Consider the following 16,078-nt stretch of genomic DNA (forward strand, 5'->3'; position numbering starts at 1 on the left):
AGCAGTGAAATCAATGGGAGTTTGGCACCTAGGCACTTTTAAGAAGCCCACTAGGCACGTGTCTGCATCTTTAGGTGCCTGAAGACCTTTAAAATTGTGGCCCTTAGTTCTATGGTACATAGAGCTCCACTCTTCTGGTGGTCCTGACTACACACACGCAGCCCAACAGCCAAATGCTATTTCAGGTTGCCACCTGCAGCCCTATCTGACATCTGCTGCCACAGGCCACTGCAGATGTTGAATTCCTGAGCTTTCTTACCTTGCTGCCTCCTCTTTAGCTGTACTTCTAGACTTCCTGAACAACTCAGAGAGATCACCTAAGGACATAGAACCTCATAAATCAAGGGCTTTCAGGCAGACAGGCACAAGATGAGGTAAGGGGCCTCTCCCAGGTACTAAGCATGGGATAGAACCAGGCATAGGAACTGGATGAAACCACATGTATATGAGATTTGGGTCCAAACTGGAATCCTGGATCCAAGTCACCCCTGAATTTTGGGAAAGCTGGGATCTGGATCTGAACTTGGTGACTTATTCAGTGGGCCCGAATTGGAAACCCAAATTTGTGAAAAGTCTGGATTTGAAAAAGAACTCAATACTCTAGCAATATAGTCTTCAAGTAGATGTCCATGAAGTCCAGATCTGGCTCTGTCTAAGTATCTGGATATGGGCCAGATTTTCTTTTTAAAATAATCTTAAATTTCTTTGTCATGAAAACCTCTTATATATTTTCAGACCTTTCTTTCAAAACAGCTGGTCTAATTAATGTAATTTCTACTTTTATTCTGCTTTGGTAAACTATGTATTTGTCAGAAATTATATAGCTTTCTATACTATTTACAGGTCACCAGTGATATAGAATAATAATACTTACCTCACGTGGTTGTCATAAGGCTTAATTCATTAATGTGTTTAAAGCACTTTGACAGCTTTGGATGAAAAGTGTTGCAGAAGTTCAAAGTATTATTAAAAGAATGAATGAGATTAATGTTCCTAATGTTTTTTTTTTCTCACTGTAGATTTTGCCTGAAATCAAAATCAAAGTCATAGGTTTTTTTATTTTAAAACTTTTTCTGTAGCTGATCTTTATTGTAAATAACTCTCTCTTTCTCTGTGGTCTGTCTGTCTCTCTTCGCGTATTTCTTGATGGATACTCAGTTTTAGTGATTTAAGTTATTACTGCATGATATGGGCTCTTTAATAAGAAGGGTTCAGAGATGCTGAAACTTGCCTCATGAAGTAAATCTCCCCTCCAGTAAGAACCAAGTCAAGCTATACTTTCTAGTCAGAAAAGTAGTTTTCTGTAACAGCTTTTTTCATAACATTAGTACAATGTTTAATAACCTCTTCTGCAGAGAAATCCTGTCTCTGCAGAGAAATGTGGTGTTCTAAGAGCCTCAGAGATATAGATATAAAAGCTTTAGATCATTACTTGAAATCTCGCATTTTTAGATGCAGGATTTTTTTTAATTACAATAATTTGTACTGCTTTTTAGACCTGTTAACATCCATGCTGTAAAGGTGTGGGTAGGACTGTAAAAGTGAAAAAATATGTGCAATTTTCCTGGGTTATAATAAAACTCAGTAGAAGATTATTCTTTAAAAAAATGAAATCTTGGGAAAGTTTCAAGGGCCTTGAGTAACATGCATCACTCGTAACAAAGATGGGAAAAAATCCCCTCAAAATATATGTGAAAGTATGTTTTAGGCTACAACAATGAATGCTCTAAAATCAATGCTGTCACTGTGTCAGTACTTTAAAATGACATGGTGATTTTCTAGTTTTAAAATACATCCAGGGGGAGCTAGGGAGTAACAATTTTGCTTTCTCTAATGGTGTATAAGGGAATATGAATACAGAGAAGAGTAACATAAATGACTAATATTTGTTTTGCTTTTTTTATAGGAACTTTTGATCAGAAACTGGTCAGACATTCCCAGAGTGGTTAAGAGCCTGTCAAGGTCACTGCCAAGGACAAGAGAGTCAATTAGTATGCAGATCAGAGGCAAGGAGTTCAAAGGTATTGTTCCAATTCAATCACATTAGCCAGGCCAGTAATGAACAAACGGCATGACCTTAATCATGGAGCCTGAACCACTCATTGAAGGAAAGTATGTCTGTGTGTGTATTTGGAGGGGAGGGGGGCGCTGGAAGGAGGGGTTAGAGTGACAGGAACATTTTTTTTAAAGAGACAGTATGAACAATTGGCTTAATTAGCCACCAATATTAAAAAACTTATTTCATAGGCCCCTTATTTTTAAAGTACAAGATTGCTTTTATTTTGGGTTATAATGAAACAGACTTAAATGGACAGTGGGTGAGAATATTTAATAAAATGCTCAGGCATTCACCAATATGCTAAAGGCTTGCAGGAAGAAGTGGATAACCTATGTAAAACACCAAACTAAATTTTGTAATTGCAATGTCTCCTTCTTTAATTTCCTTAAAGTCTTGAAGTAAAGAAATTTCTGGGTCCTCCCCAGTGTTACAGAATGTTATACTCCTTGCAATCCATACACACAGGAATTTGTAGTTATGTCATCAATACATTAGAAAGAATGAGTGATTTATATATAACAGAAAATAATGTTTTAATATGTTAAGTCTGGCAAACAGAGCTATATACAATAATATTTTAAGTGTTTTAGATGTCACAGTTGCCAAGTTATTTCCCAGATTTCTTAGTATAGCAATCTGCATGTGTGATTGTATTATCTATCTAGTCACACATATTATGCGCGTTAGATTCACTGTATTATCTACCTATGAAATATGTTCTGTCTTTTTGCTCTCTTCTGTTTATATTTATATGTAACACACAGAAAAGAGAGAAAAAAAAAGACAGAACATATTTCATAGGTAGATAATACAATGTGTGCATGTTTGTATATAATATGTATGTGTTGGTAGTGGCTCCATATCTAGTGTTGCACTGAAATTTCTACTCAAAGTAGGATTAATTTATCCTTTTTTCTATACTAATAATTGAATTTAGTCAGTGTAATTCTTCAAAGGACAACTGCATTTTCTATATTTATACACATATACATATAGATTTCCAAATGCATACATATTTCCTGCATATGGAAAGGAACCACTTTGCACATAATTCAGCATTAATCATTGAAAATTTGAATGACACTTAAAATATGCTCATTTGCTTCTAAAATGGTTTATCTTGCAAGTATTGTTTCTTGTTAGTATGTAGTAACTTATAAGTTTCCACTATCTCTCTGGGTAACATTTGCTCAACAATTACTTCTGCTGGAGTAGATTTCCAAGGGAAGCTGCAGGCTTCATTGGGGAAGCTGTTTGCAGAAATCTCTTCATTTCTCTATAAATGAATCATGAGAGGCAACTAAGATTTTAGGAATCAAGATTTTGTTTTTTTCTTTTTTATTGGGGAGGTAGTTCCATTTTAGTGAGATATGGTGAAGATGCCTAACAGAAGATAAACTATTCTAGGCTATGATGCACCCTCGGGGTTCATGAATGTTGGGGGGAGGAACAGTGATTATACAATGCAATAACATATTGAGACACTCTTTCAGTTTTACACTTGGTATCAAGTAAATACAGGATATCTCACCCATGAAGGGTGATTATCTTTCATGAAGGGAGGAAATGAGTTATTAAGGTCTTTCTCAGGAGCAAAACAAGGATAAGAATCTTTATTAGTGTAAGAAACAATTTGTTTTTTCCCTACAGAAATATACTTCCTTTTTAGCAATTTTTTTCTTATTGTCTGTATCTCAAAAAGAAACCCATATCAGTTTCAGCTGATACTTCCCAGTACACTGCTTGAGAATATTGCTATAAAACATGTGCTCATTGCCATTTTTATCTAGATCACAATTAATAATATTTTTAGACATGAAATGTCTATCCACTCCTATAAAAACACTTGTAAAGTATTTGATATTTTATTTGAGGATATTAAAAGATTGTTTAAAAATAAACATGTACCACTGGAGCTGAATTTTCACACGATTATTCAGATCATCAATAGGTCTCCTTTGATCATATTATTATGATGCTTCTGCAGGATCTCATTCTAAGACAGGCATATTTTCTCTCTTTTCCCCCTCCCCCCCACTAAACAAGGTCATGGATTTTTTTTTTAAATGAGGACTAGAAGTTCCAAGTACAAGATTAAGTAAGTTCTAACAGTGTTATAAAAGTAAGTGCTTTTTTCTATAATAAAAGGTGTTTAAAAGGTTCGCTACAGCTTTAAACAGAATTACAATTTACTTCTTTCAAGTGTCCAGGCCATAAATTCTTCTCAATTCCCTCTCTCTCTCCTTGTCGGAATTAATGAGATCAGATTTGATCAGGGCAGTGATGTGTTCAGAGCCAAATCACACAACAGCGCGCGTGCGGTAATGGAATTTGCATCTAATGCATACATAAATCAAACATCTTTCTGGACATTTTCATATGCATAATGTCATTTCATCCAGTTCTCTCTGTGCAGAGGGGGAGATTTTTCTCTCTGAGAGAATGACTTTCTTTAATGCTTTCATTTTATTTTCGCTGACTACAATCCCCGAGAATGCGCTCGGTCGGAGAATCTTTCGGGGCGCGGTTGACAGTTCCTTTTCCAAGAGGGGTCCTTCACATTTATCATGCCTCTTCCTCGGGGGCTTTGTTATGCAAATGTGGCTGAAATTGATAATTCCAAAGTGCTTCATTTCGGTTCCTTGGCGGTTGGAGATGGTAGATAAAAAGAAACTGACAAGACACACTGATTGCCCTCAATGCTTGTAACTCTCTTGCTAACAAGGCTCGATATTGTTAAAAATTCCTATTGTTATCAGGGTGGCAGTTCCATTATGCAGGCCTTGCAAATTTCTGATTTGAATATTAACCCTTTAATCACCCTTCTCCCCTCCCCCCAACTTAAAATCAATTGCCATCATCAGATGGCTTAAGGACACAAAACATTACATTATTTCTCTATTATGGTTGAACATCTGTGATACATTTTAAAAACTCCATTAATTATTTTTCAATGTAAGCTGGAACATTTTATATCTAGATGTAAAAAAAAAAAAAAAAAAAAAAAGGAGCAGGGAGAGAGGAGAGGAGGGTATGTGCCCTAACACAACAACTCTGGCGAGGATAGACTGAACTGCATTGTTTCAAGATTTTTTTGTCGGGGGGGGAGGCGGTGAGGGTGGGAAGGAGATGGAGGAGAATATTTACATGGAAATTTCTGATTATAGAAATAAAAAATAATAGTTCCTGGAGAGTGGAGAAGTTTCATTAGTTTCAACTTGTGTTTACTTGAACTTTATGTTCTGTCTGAGGTAGGCCTCTTGGAGGGGATAGCGGGTCTTCATATTCCATAGTATAGTTGATTTTTACTGTTGGCTGCAGGTATACCTTTTTTTTCTGGCTACCCAGCAACAGATGTAAGGAAATCTCCTTTAATCTGACAGGTAGGTGACCAAAAAGTCCATAGAGCAAAAGGAAACTGTAAATGATGAGGGTTTTGTGGTGTATGAGGGTTTTGTTTTTGTTTTTTTCCTTTTTAGACCAGTCTGTAACTTCACTTGGGTAATTAAGTGCTGCTTATCTAGGCAGATTACACTAGGTGATTTGACAGTGCAGTAGAGGGAAATGTATATTCTAGGGGCATGATCCGGCACCTGTTGAAGTCAATGGGAGCTTTACCAATGGCTTATAATGGGCGCTAGATCAGGCCTTGGAGATGGTGCTCTCCTGCACAATGACAAGTTAAATGTATGTTATAGATCATACGCAAGTTACATTTACACTGAAAAAAGAAAAGGTGCTTGATAACTGTTTTTTTACTCATCGATTTAATGAAAATGTGGCTTCTGGAATTCCACACATCCTTTTAACACTTGCTGAGATGTGCCCAAAGAAGGTGAATTTCTCGCAACCAACCACATGCCTTCAGGCTTGTATTACAATTAAAGATTAATTTTGGTTTGTCATCTTTCTTGAGAGACCTGACATGGTTCCAGTTAAAGTAAAGCGTAATATGACAAGGTAAGTACTCTAGATGCTGGGGTGCGTGGGGGAGAGGGAGGGTTTCCTTTGTAAAATGACGATAATTCATTGCTAACATCAGGCAACTGCAACAATATAATATCTTTGTACAATTTCCAAGAAGATGCATCTCAACCAGCTCATGTCAAAGGAACATCAAAGTTTTCCACACTCTTAGTTCTGAAGTCTTGCAGAGCTGTGTCTGCCAAATTATAGTAAATAAAAAAGATACTTGCACAAGAGTAACCTCTTTTATATTGGAGCAAGGATCTCTCTCCCCCCACCCCGTTAAAAAAAATCTTTCCCGTTATTGCAGTAACTCTTGGGAGGCTCATACCTTTGGGTTTTCTTTCATTTATAGGTATGATGGCAGATTAAACCTATGTCAGGAAACAGTGATAATGCCCACTGTAGAGTCTTGTGAGTTACAATAGATAAGTTTTCCATGCCAGTGTTTTTTTTTCAGTTATTTGAAAACACCCTTTTAATTTTTAATGTGTTTGTATCCTCATTCTTTTACCAAAACTGATACCTTCCCACCCATTAATTCAGAAACAGATATAACTAAAACTGGTTGATATAAACTCAGAATTCGAATCTGTCTATTAGAGTAACCCGCGTGAGTGCTTTTCCCCTATTGATTTACATAATTCTGTCAAGAACTGTTATTTATATTAAATGGTATTAATATCACTATTTGTTCTGTGGTTGTATAATCACCAATACTATCTAAACTTCGCAATAATGACTACATTAGCCAGCAGTAGTCAAATAGTACTAATCAGTCAATATGTATTAATAACCATAAATGTAATTAACTTATCCTGTCTTCCATAAAGAATCAACTGTACCTCTGATGGTTTAAAAAGATTTCCCATACTTTCCCAGAATCAAAGAGAGTGCTTATCTTTTGGATTGAGAGATTTAAAGATTTGTATATATGTTCTGAATTGATTTCTTATTTTCAGTTGTGTTTAGCATTGACTCTGTTGTAATCTGAATATGTAATGCTATCTGTAGCCTCTATGAGACAGAAGAGCAATTAAAAGTGGGTTTCTCTTGCATTGTTTGATTTTTTCGTGGGCTCATTTTGACAGTGAAGAATTTTATGTATTATTGTAATAAGAAAACTTGTCAGCGAATTTGTGACCGTGGAATTAGAGATACAGCTAAGCTGATATATATGTAATGGCTTCATTATGCATAAGAGGAGGTACTCTTTACTTTGCAGCCCAAAATACACAAAGCGCCCATTAGAATGAAGAGGCCTGTGATGTCTCTTCATGTGCAGTGTATAAAGGTACATGAATGTCCTTGCTTGTTGGCATTTAATTTACCAGTTGCCTCTGTAGTGGAGCCTTGGCAGATTCAGCTTGAATCTGAAAGACAGGCTGTCATACTGAGAGTCTGCTGCCTACTGCTGAAATTGAGAGGCTTGGCAGATATGCAAACAGTAACTGGGTTTGAGTTGTTTTGATTACAAGTTAAACAGAAAGTCATTGGCAGGGCCAATGTAAATCTGCTGAGGTTTTTTGGCAAAATCTGTGGAGGTATTTCTATAGTTTCTGCAGAATTCTGTAGCACCTTGATTTCACATCAAAGAATGTCCACCTTTGAACCTGATCTGTGTATAAATGTGTCAGGAATGTAAGTGAACAGGTTTAAATTGCTCAGAGCTTCCAGATTCAGAAATATGAAACATATTAACAACACACTATACGGCACCATGCTTTGTGCAGTTATTAAATTGTGGAGTCTAGCATTTCATTCACGTTCATGTGTGTTTACAGATGTAAAAATGTAATGTGAGTTATAATCATTTGGAATAAGAATGCAAAATATATTTTAATACAGGTATCCAGAAAAAGCCATTGGGCCAGATCCTGAACTTGGTTACATCAGAGTAAATTCAGAGTAACTTTATGAATATGCTTTTTTATTGAGGTAAGCAAGGTACACTTTTACTGAAGTCCTCAGGATATACACTGGGATAACTGAGATCAGAATTTGAACCATGAAGCATCCCTTAACTTTTCAATAATTTTGCCTGAAACTTCTTGCTGTCTGACCATCCTATCCTGATAAAATTCTAATGCTCACCCTAAATTTATTTCCTATAACATTCAGTTGACTCTGTGCCTGATCTTCTATGCTGATTTGATAAAAGTAACCCAAACTGACATTATGTGAGCAAAAAAGGAGTCTGTACACTTTAATTACATTCCCTTTTACAGCTCACTCTCTGTTTAATTCTGAGTTAGTGTTTTGAACACTACTATATCCCTCACTGAGTTTGCCTTGCAATTTTAAGGCAAAACCATGTTAATTTTGGAGGGAGGAAAGAGAATACATATAATTGTTGCTCCCATTGTTTCTGGCTGGCTGGCTGTAGACAGATTTCTGCAAGGCTGGCTTTACATAGTAACAATACATTGATTTACAGAGGCAAGAATACTTCCATGATTGGAAGGTCTAAGACCCCTTTATTTGAAAGCTGAGAAACTGCAAGATGTGACAAAGTTCTTGGAAAGAGCCCAAATGTATGGAATCTGCAGCTCTCTCTCTTTTTTTAACCCACTTATATCTGGGGCTACTTCTGCTTCTTAAAGATGGCTTTGAAGGAGAAACAAACCAAATTCAGACAGAACATTATATAGTTCATACTACATTTTTTTAAAGTCTCACTCGAACAAAGTTAATTAGTGTATTATCTGTGTGTTTTAAATTCACTTTCTTTCCAGATCTGGTCAACTGGAAAAGGATTTAAAATAAAATAGAGTTGTTTTACTTGGAAGTTATTTCACTGTTTCTCTCACATATTGTGTGTCTTTTTTATTCTTGTCCCAGTGGAATATAAGAGTTTATGTTAATAGATCATGTCAAACCTATGGTAATATGGGAAATAATAGCATTTGAAGGTACAGGTTCATTTGTAGGTACAGTTTGAAAGATGCACTTGCTCTGTCTACAGCCAGCCAGCCCGAAACAATGGGAGTGACAATTATATGTATTCTCTTTCCTCCCTCCAAAATTAACATGGTTTTGCCTTAAAATTGCAAGGCAATCTCAGTGAGGGATATAGTAGTATTTAAAACACTAACTCAGAATTAACAGGGCGAGCTGTACAAGCGAATGTAATTAAAATGTACAGATTCCTTTTCTGATCAAATAATGTCAGTTTGGGTTATTTTTATCAAACTAGCATAGAAAAATAGATCTAGGAATCTTCTAACAGGATCTTTTATTCCCCCCACTTCCATGCTGCAGACCAATGTTGTATTTTAGAGAATGCTAACAAATATCAAATCTCTCTGAAAGTGATATACTTTACTACTGTTCTTTCTTATAATACAAACATTACAGTGAAGCTCTGATACTATTTTTCAAAATATGCAGTATTTTGATATATGGACAACAGGAGAATATGGATTTTAGCTAGAATACCATAAGTGCTTAAAAGTTATTTCTGAGCTGATTTAACATGGAAAATCTCCAGGTAGATTAATTTTATGGGCAGCTTTTATAGGTGTAACATTTCAAGATGAGAAAGCCGTGCTTCTGAAATTTCGTTTCGGCAGATTTCATTGGCACTTCCATATCCATCTTTTATTACCTTAAAGTTGAAATTTAATCTTTTTTTTTTCTGATTTTTACTTAATTTCTGGTTGAAATGGCTGGAACTGTATTTTTGTGCTCAGATTCTCTTGCCTCTATTGCTGTTCATCATTTACATCGCAAATACAAAAAAAAAAAAGAAATCAGGATAAAAAGTATAGGTACTTAAATTAAATAGCTGTGCTTTTAAGAAATTACAAGGCCACTCATGTCTATTATTTTTACTGGACCAGGTGGTTTAAAGCAAGGTTAAATAAATATTCCTCGAAAACATCTTTCCAAAAGGCTGCCTGAATTCATGAAAGGAAGGAAAGTCTGTGCTTAACCCTCTCATGCCGTTGTAACACATACCTCTGAAGCAGCAGTCTTTGTACAGGCATAACTCCCAATAGAAACATGTTTTTATAAATATAAATAAATACGTATTCAGAGCATGCCCCAGAATGGTCTCTAGTCCAGTGGTCTACACTGCTCTATAGCAAGAGTAGTGTGTATGCTATATTGTGGACTAGGTAAAAAGGAACACGTTTAGCCAAGTTTCTGTATTACTCTTAATATGGATTCATAACACACATCACGGAAGATGTGTGTTGTGAATGCCTATGAATAATAGTATGCACTCGTGTATTATGCACTTTTCTGTATTTCTGAAACATACTCCGGAATACATAGCAACTTCTTATGAAAAGTGGCTTTTATACATGTGTTGAGGCTGCTTTTTAAATTTCAGTACCTCAGTCATTTGTTGGTTTGGGGTTTTTTTTGTTCTCCTTTGACTCTACCCACTACCACTCTTGTAAGCTATTATGGACTGATGGCCTACAAAATTACTTTAAAAAAATAAAGATGTTTTAACATTCCAGCAGTAAAAGTGGGGGGGAAATAAGGATTTGAAATCCGTATACGTACGTGTCTGTGTGTGTAATTCACAGACTCCTTCAGACAGTGATTTTAATTTTTATGGCTGAGTTATATACCTTTAAAATTGTTCTCAATAATATAAATGCTGAGAAACTCTTAACTGTTGTGGTGCCTGTGGTAATAAAGAAATGCACTGGGAGAGAATGACAGGGGTACAAAACACTAAAGAATGATGATTTCCTTACTAGCAATAAGATTGCATAAATTAGGTGTACATAAGTTCCCAGTGATTTATAGCACTTGAAACTTGCAAAAAAAAAAAAAAAGATTATATGTGATGTTGTGTTGGAAAATAGCAAACGCTGGTGGTTATTCATAGAATGGATAAAAGAACAATGATCTAAATATGGGTTGTAACAGCTGTTCTTTGTAAGGATCTTTGTACACCATTTATATAAATTATTTTCTAAAATATTTCCTTGAAGACATACTTAATCATGCAAACTTGCATATCCTATTTGTTAATTTTTTAATAAAAAAGAATTCATTCTTCCCCGCACCCACCTCCTTCCCTCCCTACTGTTAGCCTATTAGTAGAAGTGGCATCATATCGATTGGATGCTTAATAACTATATTCTCCTACTTGCTCAAATATTTAACTGTTTGTATGGCAACTAGTGTAAAGATGTCTAAGTAAGGTAAATCTAAAATGGGAGAATAAAGAAATGGATTGTCTATGGCAACAAGAAGTAATTATTTTTCCTCAAAGGATCAGATGCATATAGTTGTTTGAAAAACAATCTAAACAACATTTTGTTCACCATTGATTTTAAAAGCATTAAAATTAGTTTGTATGCAGTTATATTCATTAATCTTCTATGTAGGCTGGTAGGATGAATAGTTAAGAAGCAATAAAACATTCTGTAGTAAAATATACTTTGTCAGTTGTCAGAAGAAATAAAATACATATATTTGGAATGTTTGCTTCCTGTAGAATATGATATTGGCCATGTTAATTACAAACCTAATAAAGCAATTTTATTTGTGCATCTTAAGCAGCTTATAGCGGTAGATGACTAATGCAACTGTTATGGAATGTACTGTGTTGGGGAGTTGAGTGTTCATACAAATGAGAAATAAGAGTTGGCAACATATACCCCTACAGTCCCTACGTTTTAGAGCTAAATCCTCTCTTAGAAACTAGTATTCCAGTATTGCCTTGTTGTAATTTTTAACCTCTGCAAAAAAGAATGGAAGTGTTTTTTCTGTTACATGCAATTTTCTTTCCTGCTCCTTTTGATTCCTCAAGTCAATATCTCCATTCATACCTAAACCAATTCATCTAATTTCACTGAAGTACTTAAGTTTATTTTTGTAAAAATAAATAAATAAATAAATAAAAATTGAGAACACTACACTGACTAGAGCCCAAGGAAAAGAAACTTTTTTGGTTCTTATGTGTAAGAGCACAAGCTTTTGTTTTGTATTAGAAGAACGGAAAGAGCTGTGTGTGTGTGTGTGTGTGTGTACGTACGCATGTGCAAAACAACATGCCATCAGAGAGAATAATGCATATCAAAATGAATTATTGTCATTGTGTTCAGGTGTATTTGTGAATTAAAAACTGGAAGTTTGAAAAGTCAATTAAAATGCATTTAAATTCTTTAACATCAGAATTCTTTAATATGAAACATTTTTCTAGACAGTTTGTCAGTTTCGCTGTAAGTGTTGCACTGTGGTCATAACAAGTTTCCTCCATCTATGATTGCTGGATGGCTCTGGAACATGTTACTGCTTCCTGCTCCATGAGAGAAGAATACTCTTGAAAACATGGAAGTACTTACAAAGTAAATAAGCTTTAATTAAGTATCATTGTCGAGCATTAATCTTTATAGCTCTGTTCCCTATGGAAATAAGAGTGGATATTCAATTTGTTTTGATTATGTATGAATTTTAACAGAAGCTTTATTTGTATATTGCTGAGGTCTTCAAGATAGAGGCATATTTGTGTCGACCATAAGCCATTAAGAAGATGATTCTGCATTAATTTGGAATGAGAGTGACTCATTTTTACTGGGTATAGAGTAGTGATTAATATTTAGGATAAATGAAATATTACACACAAGAATAAACAACCAACCATACACAGCAATCACAATTTTCTCATTCAGTCTGAAATCAGGATTTTTCAAGAGTTAACAGTAAAGTGTTTCTACTTTTACTTTTGTGTGGCTTTTGGCATCTACCAATTCTGCTGCTCTTCAGTCCCTATAACCAACATATGCCCTGATCTTGCAATGAGCACTGCACAGAGATCTGCCCACACAAAGCTCTTTAGAACCGTGTTTCTCAACCTTTTTGATACCTGGAACTGGCTTGCTGCCTTCCTAAGCTGTGTCAGAGAGATCTTAGGGACCAGCGTCAGTCCACGGACCGGTCATTAAAAAACTCTGCTTTAGAGGATTGAGGGCCTAGTTTCATACTGCTTTCACCTCAACATCCAAACATATTAAGGGTGAAATTGACTTTATCCTGATGAAGACTGAATAATCAGTTTCATGCAGATGAAGTGCATGATTGGTAAGAGAGCAAATCCACCAACCTCAGCTAAAAGCTGAGACATAATGCTGCAGTGTGTTCCCTTCCATCCACCCTGCCTTCCCCATGGCTCCTCTCTCCTTTGGTTCACTTTCAGCCAAACAGGCCTCACACAAAGCCATCTGCATCAATTGAACACAGTGATGAAGCTATGAAGGAGAAAGGCCAGGTAAAAAGGAGGGATATTTGCATCCCCTGCTTGTAGAGGAGTGGTCTGTGTGCTGGATTCATGTAGTCCAGTTACGAGGATAGCACTGGGGATGAGCCAAGGGAAGGGCCATAGTGTTTGTAACTATGCAGATCCGCATTGTCTGGTTTTGAATGGCTAGTTTCTCCGTGCAGAGATCTGTTCTTTTTTTGTTCTATAAGATATTATGCACATCTGCAGTATGGCAGTGGGTACACAGATGGCTGGGAACCTTTATATAATGTGCAATGGGGTGTTATTCTCCCACTCCTTTCGGATGTGTCTCACTCCTTTGAGAGTTATTGTAGGCTCAGTCCTTTGAGAAGCTTAGTGCTTCTCCTTAGATAAAACTCTTTAAGGCTGTCTATCCTAAGGATGCTTGTACCAGGATAGTTAGCTATATCAGCTATATCAGTTACGAAGCAAGCTATATCAGTATAAACCCACAACATCAAAGCACTTCATCAATGTAAGATGGGGCTTGCACTGTTCAAACCCACATAGGACACATTGATGCAGGCCCCATTTTGCACCAATGCAAGACATCTACATTGAGGGCTTGCAGGGTGTAGCTGCTTCATTGTAGAGACTGGCCTTGGTGAGTGAAGTTGTCTGCACTGCAGCAGTATAAAGTGTTCGCTCTTTGGAAACATTTGCTCTCGCAGCCTGTTGCTCCTACTTTGTAAGCAATGCTGAGTGAGCGAGGAGGAGGGCAAGTGAGCCAGAGCAAACAAAAGAAAGGGCACAGCAGCACACTTTTTAGGAGAGACCAGAGAGAGGCAGAGGTAAGAGGAATCTTTCTACAGGCCCTTTTACTCTCTTACTTCTAACTGAAGGACTGATTAAAGAGTCAGCGCAACAGGCTGCAAAAATGAACACCACTCTTGGTGGCAAGATTGTACCGATACAGAGAGCTTCGTTCCTCGGGGTCTGTCTCATGAACATTGAGTATGCAGTGCCTCTCTCAGGAGCAATACACACGCAAAGTAGGCAGGGGGTAGCTGCAAGAATTAATTTCAGCAGCCATGGAAACCAAACCCAAATCAATCTAAAATTCCATGTTCATTATAATGCCATCCTCAGGGCCTTCAGATGTTCTACTCTTTGTAAACCAGGGAAGTTATACTAATGCCAATACTGGACTATGTATTGACTCTGTATGTTGAAAACTGTTTCTTAGATTTTAAGGTCAGAAGGGGTTATTGTGATCGTCTAGTCTGACTGCCTGCTTAACAGAGGCCACAGGACTGAATTAGTTCCTGCTTCAAGTCCAGTAGCTGTGGTTGAATCTGAATCACAGTATCTCTGTCAGAAAAACATCCGGTCTTGATTTTAAAATTCCAGTGATGAAGAATCCACCGCAGCCTTTGGTAAGGTGTTCATCACCTTCCCTCTTAACAATTCGCACCTTATTTCTAGTCCAAATGAACATAGCTTCAGGTTGCCGCCATTGGATTGTGTTCGACCTGTGAAGAACCATCTATTATCAAATTTCTCTTTACCAAATAGGCACTTACAGACAGTGATCAAATCACCCCTTAACCTTCCCTTTGACAAGCTATGTGAATTGATCTCCTTGAGTCTTTCCTATAAGAAATATTTTCCAATCTTTTAGTCATTCTTGTGGCTCATCTCTGAACCTTCTTCAGTTTCTCAATATCCTTCCTGAAGTCCAGAACTGGACACAGTACTCCAGTAGTGGTCACACCAGTGTCAAACACAGAGATAATATAATCTCCCTACTCTTGCTTGATATTCCCCTGTTTATACATCACATGATAGCATTAGCCCTTTTAGCCACAACATCACACAGCAAGCACACGTTCAGCTGATGAAAAGGATTAATGTGGTTGGGAGTCAATTTTTAGAAATTTATTACATCAGACAGAGTGCTATTACAAGAACCTTATTATAAGGATGAATCTAGGCAAATACCACCTCTTCAATGTTTGTTTTACAGAAGAGATGATTGTACAGTAAATTTCTTATAGTGTATGACTTGTAAAATTCTACAGGAAACCATGTGAAGTGTGTCTTTCGATATGCTCTTCCCAGGGTGATCTGACTGTTTCATGCTCAGAAGGAGCTTGCAAAACCTGCCCATTACACTGAAAATATTTAACTTTTTAGCACTTGTTACTTGGATGAAACCACAACCAGTCTCCTTCTAAACTTGCTCATAAAATGCATCTCAGTGGTCTTGTTAAATGAACATTTGAAACCTCATAGTTAGTAATGTTGAAAAAAGCAGACCAAATAAAATTGTGCAAGTTTTATTGACAGTTTTTTGGTCCACATTTTTGACTGGCTCTTCTCATCAAGCTGTTTCCCAATATGCATAAAATACTAACATTGATAGTGCAGTGAAAGGATGTAGGGAAAGAGTACTGACCGTTGAGGGAAAATGGCAGTAGGAGATTATTTCAGAAAGTAACACGAAGTAGCAGAGTGTGCAGCTGATGTGCTGAGAACCACGCAATATTTTGATTGCCAGGTTACTTCTGGTGGGGATCTTAGATAGAATTTTAGCCAAAATAAGGAAGAGCACAGGGAGCATGCAGAACCCAATCATATGGAACAAATTAATCTGTGGGTGACTCTCTCAGAAATTCTACTTGTGCCATGTGCTAGCAAGATTATGTACTAAAAACAGAAGTATAGATCAGGTGTAGTAGTGTATAGCTGAGGCAATACTATAGGCTGTGGGAACTGGGAAAAGGAGAAACCCATGAGCAAAATGGGCTGTGCATGAGCATGCAGATAGGGTGCAAAAGTTACAGAGATGTATTTTAACTAGC

At 36.6% G+C, this 16,078-nt stretch overlaps 1 long non-coding RNA gene across 1 annotated transcript in view; it reads left to right on the forward strand.

The window, feature by feature from the left end:
* Positions 1 to 16,078, forward strand: part of LOC311521867 — an 88,423-nt gene that overhangs the window by 56,250 nt on the left and 16,095 nt on the right. The window contains exon 4 of the long non-coding RNA XR_014711987.1: positions 1,907 to 2,021. This is a non-coding gene — a long non-coding RNA (uncharacterized lncRNA). The remainder of the gene's footprint in view (positions 1 to 1,906; positions 2,022 to 16,078) is intronic.

The sequence above is a fragment of the Lepidochelys olivacea genome (assembly GCF_965140295.1).
Source record: "Lepidochelys olivacea isolate rLepOli2 genome assembly, chromosome: 6".
In the NCBI taxonomy this organism is placed as follows: Eukaryota; Metazoa; Chordata; order Testudines; family Cheloniidae; genus Lepidochelys; species Lepidochelys olivacea.